The sequence below is a fragment of the Microcebus murinus genome, chromosome 18 (genome assembly GCF_040939455.1).
Source record: "Microcebus murinus isolate Inina chromosome 18, M.murinus_Inina_mat1.0, whole genome shotgun sequence".
Lineage (NCBI taxonomy): Eukaryota > Metazoa > Chordata > Mammalia > Primates > Cheirogaleidae > Microcebus > Microcebus murinus.
Window position 1 is genome coordinate 44,029,937 of NC_134121.1, and position 6,191 is coordinate 44,036,127.

Below are 6,191 nucleotides of genomic sequence, written 5' to 3' on the forward strand. Positions count from 1 at the left end.
GCCCTTTCCCTCCAACTTTCCAGTTGGAACCAAGGCGAGATCTTTAAAACAAGCCACTCTCAGTAGACACAGTTAAGTGTTTAGCAGCTGTGTGCATTGAAGCAAAACCATTTCATTTGTGGAATCTGGCCCTTTTCCCAGGAACCAGTGTTTCCATTTCACAAACGCAACAGAACAGGAAGAGAGTGAACTCTTGTTCAGATACAGATTCCTTGTGCTCTGCTCAGATTTCCACATTTCCATTGTGCTCTGGGTGTGAGAGTCCAGCTGTGCGTTGGTGGAGTGACTCATTTTTCCACCAAGACACATATTTCTATGAATCCCAGGGGCCTCTGATTGGTGTGAAAGAGCTATCAGCACAGACTTGGTTCCTGGATCCATTATATGACTTTAGAGAGACGATTTAAACAGTTTTTCCATGGGTTTAAATTGAAAGAGGCAACTGAACTATTCAGATAATTCATGCTCCAAACCCCTTTGTGTTTACAAGTGGTTAACAGTGGATAGTTGATACCATACCACAAGGGAATACAAAAGAATAGAGGCACAATCTGTATCGTTTGGGTGTTTAAAAATCTCATTGAGTAAAAAATATGCAAGAAGTACAAGGATTTCCAAGCAATGAATGATATCTGATACAAATGGATAATGATGGATAATGGACATAAAACATATCAATTAATGTTTAACAGCTCCTGAATAAGAGTAATCAAAATGGGAAGTGGCTATTTGGAAAAAACATTCCCCCCCTTTTTTTTTTTTTACTCTTTTAGTTTTTATTTGTTGAGACAGGGTCTCATTCTTCTGTCACTCTGGCAAGAGTACAGCAGCATCATCATAGCTCACTGCAGCCTCAAACTCCTGGGCTCAAGTGATCCTCCTACCTCAGCCTCCCAAGTAGCTGGGACTGCAGGCCCATGCCACCATGCTGGGCTATTTTTTCTCTTTTTAGTAGCGATGGGGTCTTGCTCTTGCTCAGGCTGGTCTCCAACTTCTGAGCTCAAGCAATCCTCCCACCTCAGCCTCCCAGAGTGCTAGGATCACAGGCATGAATCACTGTGCCTGGCCAAAAATTCACTTTTAAAATGTTTAAATTATTTCAGATTACAGAATTTTTTTTCAGAATTTTTTTTTAAAAAGCACAAAACATTATTTTTTCCTGAATCATTTGAGAGTAAGTTGACAACATGATATGTCTTATCACCCTCAAATATTTATTTATTTATTAAGATGGAGTTATCACTATGTTGCCCAGGCTGGTCTCTAATTCCTGGACTCAAGGGATCCTCCTGCCTCAACCTCTTAAAGTGCTGGGATTACAGGCATGAGCCACTGCACCAGGCCATCTATACAACATACATTATGATCTATAACCATAATACAACCATCAAAATCAGGAAATCAACATTGCTTCATACCACTAGTCCTCAGTAACTGATCGAATTTCATTATTTGTCCCAATAATGTCCTTTATAGCTAAATGATCTAATTTGAGATCATATTTACTTAGAATTTAGTTATCACATCTCTCTCTCTCTCTTTATAATCAATGCCAGCAGAAAAGCATATCACATCTCTGTAGTCTCCTTCAGTTAGGAGTTCCTCATTCTTTCTTTGACTTTCATAACCTTGACACTTTTGAAGATCACAGAACAGTTAATCTGCAAAATGTTGCTCAATTTGGGTTTGTCTGATATTTCCTCACAATTAGATTTAAGATATGTATTTATCTTTGGCAGGAATAGCAGGAAAGGGATGCTTTAATCTTCTCATTGCATCCTATCTGGTTGCACATAGTTTTGGGGGTTTTTTGTTTTGTTTTGTTTTGTTTTTGAGACAGAGTCTCGCTCTGTTGCCTGGGCTAGAGTGCCTTGGCATCAGCCTAGCTCACAGCAACCTCAAACTCCTGGGCTAATCCTTCTGCCTCAGCCTCCCGAGTAGCTGGGACTACAAGCATGCACCACTATGTCCGGCTAATTTTTTTTTCTATATATTTTTAGTTGGCCAATTAATTTCTTTCTATTTTTAGTAGAGACGGGGTCTCGCTCTTGCTCAGGCTGTTTTCGAACTCCTGACCTTGAGTGATCCTCCCGCCTCGGCCTCCCAGAATGCTAGGATTACAGGCGTGAGCCACCTTGCCCGGCCTATTAAAGTTTCTTAACTGAATTAATGATTACTATGATAGGTGCCAAATGGTAATTTTCTAATTCCATCATTCCTTCTATATTCAACATTAGTGTTATATTGTAAGGGAACACTTTCTATTTTGTTTGTATCAGTATGGATTCTTGGATTCCTATTTTATTTAATGGGTTCTAATCTGTTACTATTATTATTATTATTTTGATGTTCCAATTGTCCCAGCTTTGGAAGTGGAAACCCCTTCATGCTGGCTTATGTGTCCTTTTGACATGTCCCCACTATTCCTTGAGCACATTTATATATTTTGGTATAACAAGGTGTTCCACGTGGTACATAGAAATCTTCATGAGCTGCCCCTTCCCAGTCCCACTTTGACAACTAAACATTCATAGCTTCTCAGACCCACCTGAAAGTTCCAGCTTGTCCTCCTGCACCTGCAGTATTTGCACTGGTGCTGCTTCAGGCAACGTGGTTAGTGATGGTTGGGTCTGTTCCTTTAAAAAAAAGAGACAAAATACCTAGGATTTCTGATCAAAAAAAAGAGAGAGACAAAACAACAACAAAAACAACAACCAAAACACAAAACACCCTTTGCCAAGAAATTTAACATCATACAGAACAACTACAAATCATAAGAATGTAGCTTAACAAATTGCATAATTTTTAAGAAAACATTTATGAAACCATCACCTAAATTTAAAAGTATAACATGGCCAGCATCCCTAGGAAAACCCTGGCATGCCCTTTTAGGACCCTACAAAGGTTTTTTCTTTGTTTTGAGGGGAACTCCCATGATAATAAGAGAAAGAGAGACTATGAATTAATTCTATAATATGGAAAATCATAAAATATATAACATACTTCGATATTATATATATATTTTCTTCTTCACTAAATTTTTTCCCAACAATTTTTGTTTTAAGAGACAGAGTCAGGGGCCTGTAGTGGTGGCTCACGCCTGTAATCCTAGCACTATGGGAAGCCGAGGTGGGAGGATTGCTTGAGCTCAGGAGTTCAAGACCAGCCTAAGCAAGAGCGAGACCTCGTCCCCATCTCCACTATAAATAGGAAGAAATTAGCCAAACAACTAAAAATAGAAAAAATTAGCTGGGTACAGTGGTACGTACCTATAGTCCCAGTTACCTGGGAGGCTGAGCCAGGAGGATTGCTTGAGCCTAGGAGTTTGAGGTTGCTGTGAGCTAGGCTGATGCCACGGCACTCTAGCCCAGGCTACAGAGTGAGACTCTGTCTCAAAAAAAAAAAAAAAGAGGCAGAGTCTCACTCTGTCACCCAAGCTAGAGTGCAGTAGCATGATCCTTACTCACTAGAACATCAAACTCCTGGGCTCAAGTGATCCTCCTGCCTCAGCCTCCCGAAGCGCTGGATTACAGATGTGAGCCACTGTGCCTGGCCTTTCTCGATTTCAACACCTATTTATAATTTCTTCCTGAATCAATTATTATCATAGTAATTACAAAATGGTGATTTCTAAGTCTATCCTTCTATAATACATTTATTATTTGGCAATCTAGTTAAGGAGGAGCTTTTCCCTTTCTATATATATCCATCGATCAATCAATCATTAGTACTGACCCATCTATTCTTATTTTATTCAATGGATTATAATCAATTTACCATCATGCTGTTGAGAATTTAGTTGTTGGCTGGATGCAGTAGCTCACACCTATAATCCTAGCACTCTGGGAGGCCGAGGCGGGCAGATCCTTTGAGCTCAGGAGTTCGAGACCAGCCTGAACAAGAGCAAGACATCATCTCTAGATAGAAAAAAATTAGCCGGGCATGGTGGCGCATGCCTGTGGTCCCAGCTGCTCGGGAGGCTGAGGCAGGAGGATCGCTTGAGCCCAGGAGTTTGAAGTTGCTGTGAGCTAGGCTGACGCCACGGCACTCTAGCCTGGGCAACAGAGTGAGACTCTGTCTCAAAAAGAGAGAGAGAGAGAGAGAGAGAGTTAGTTTAGCAGTCTAATAACGATAACTCCATTCAAGAAAATCTTCCTGGAAGGACCCCGCCGTGGGGTAACCAGCGCCATGTGCGGTGGCGGGCCAGGTGAATCCCGACCGGGACTTCCACTGAACCGGGGCTCTGGATAGCCCAGAATCTGGGGTGGTGTTAGCCCCCGGCTGTTTCAAATGCTAAATGGTTATGAACAGTCTCTGACCTTGGAGTTGCATGTCTACAAACCTTGCCACTGAGGACAGCTGAGTGTCTAAACAGACAGTCTGTTAAGTGAGATGACCTCAATCTTGCGAAGCCCTCAGGCTCTCCAGCTCACTCTAGCCCTGATCAAGCCTGATGCAGTCGCTCAACCAGTGATTCTGGAGGCTGTTCACCAGCAGATTCTGAGCAACAAGTTCCTTATTGTATGAATGAGAGAACTACTGTGGAAAAAAGATTGCCAAAGGTTTTGCCAAGCGCATGAAGTGGGCCAATCTGAGCCTACATCCTCGCCCACAAGGATGCCATCCAGCTCTGGAGAACACTAATGGGACCTACCAGAGTGTTTCGAGCATGCCACATGGCCCCAGATTCAATTCATGGGAGTTTTGGCCTTACTGACACCAGCAACACCACCCATGGCTCAGACTCTGTAGTGTCAGCCAGCAAAGAGATTGCAGCCTTCTTCCCTGACTTCAGTGAACAGCGCTGGTATGAGGAGGAGCCCCAGCTGCGCAGTGGCCCTGTGTGCTACAGTCCAGAGGGAGGTGTCCATCGTGCAGCTGGGTCAGGAGACCCAGGACCAGCCTGATGCAGGCCTGTCAGTCTGTGAAGACCAGTGGCAATGCCCAGACTTTTCATAGACCTCTGGTCCAAAGCCTTCTCCTAGGACCAGGGAAACCTCAGGTGCCATCTCTGCTGGGTACCACCACCTACCAGAGGACCTAGCTCTTTACTACACATCCTCCAGAATCTAGGTCTCTATCTACCTCTTCTCTGGAATGCCAATGGTCATTCAGAAGGGTGATCACTCCTCTTTTTGGTGAGAACCATTCATCCTTCTTCAAGGAGAAGCTTGCCTAATTGACTAGCCTGAAAAATGCAGTGACTCTATATAAGCAACATTTGGCCTATCTTTATCAATAAAAATCTGTGTTCTACTAGAAAAAAAAAAAAAGAAAGAAAGAAAATCTTCCTTCCCCACCCCACTGCCCTTCTGCTTAAAAAAAATTGAGGTAGGCCAGGCGCATTGGCTCACGCCTGTAATCCTAGCACTCTGGGAGGCCAAGGTGGGCAGATCACTCAAGGTCAGGAGTTCGTAAACAGCCTGAGCAAGAGGGGGACCCTGTCTCTACTAAAAATAGAAAGAAATTAATTGGCCAACTAAAAATATATAGAAAAAATTAGCTGGGCATGGTGACGCATGCCTGTAGTCCCAGATACATGGGAGGCTGAGGCAGAAGGGTTGCTTGAGCCCAGGAGTTTGAGGTTGCTGTGAGCTAGGCTAATGCCATGGCACTCACTCTAGCCTGGGCAACAAAGCGAGACTCTGTCTCAAAAAATAAATAATAAATAACAATATATACTGCCAGAAATTTTTAAGGTCTCAAAATACATTTTTTACATTGAAATAATTTTTCACCTGTATTCATAAGCTCTAAAACTCAAAGCGAAAACAAATTTGTGATGGAAATCAAGCTCAAGGGAATATCCAGCAGAAGGTCCTGTTTTGGATAACTTTCTGCTCTAAGAAAATTTTTCCTCCCTGAAGGTCTTTTTTTTAATTATATTTTATTTTATTTTTAGATAGTCCCATTCTGTTGCTCAGGCTAGAGTGCTATGGTGTCAGCCTAACTCACAGTAACCTCAAACTCCTGGGCTCAAGCAATCCTGCCTCAGTCTCCTGAGTAGCTGGGACTACAGGCACGTACCACCATGCCCGGCTAAATTTTTCTATATATTTTTAGTTGGCCAATTAATTTCTTTCTATTTTTAGTAGAAATGGGGTCTCGCTCTTGTTCAGGCTAGTTTCGAACTCCTGAGCTCAAGGGATCCTCCCACCTTGGTCTCCCAGAGTGCTTGGCTTATAGGCATG

The 6,191-nt window shown here is 42.6% G+C and overlaps 1 pseudogene; it reads left to right on the top strand.

Annotated features, from left to right (window-relative positions):
* Positions 1-4,392: 4,392 nt before the first annotated feature.
* Positions 4,393-4,907, top strand: LOC142861872 (nucleoside diphosphate kinase 6-like; annotated as a pseudogene).
* The last annotated feature ends 1,284 nt before the right edge of the window (positions 4,908-6,191 follow it).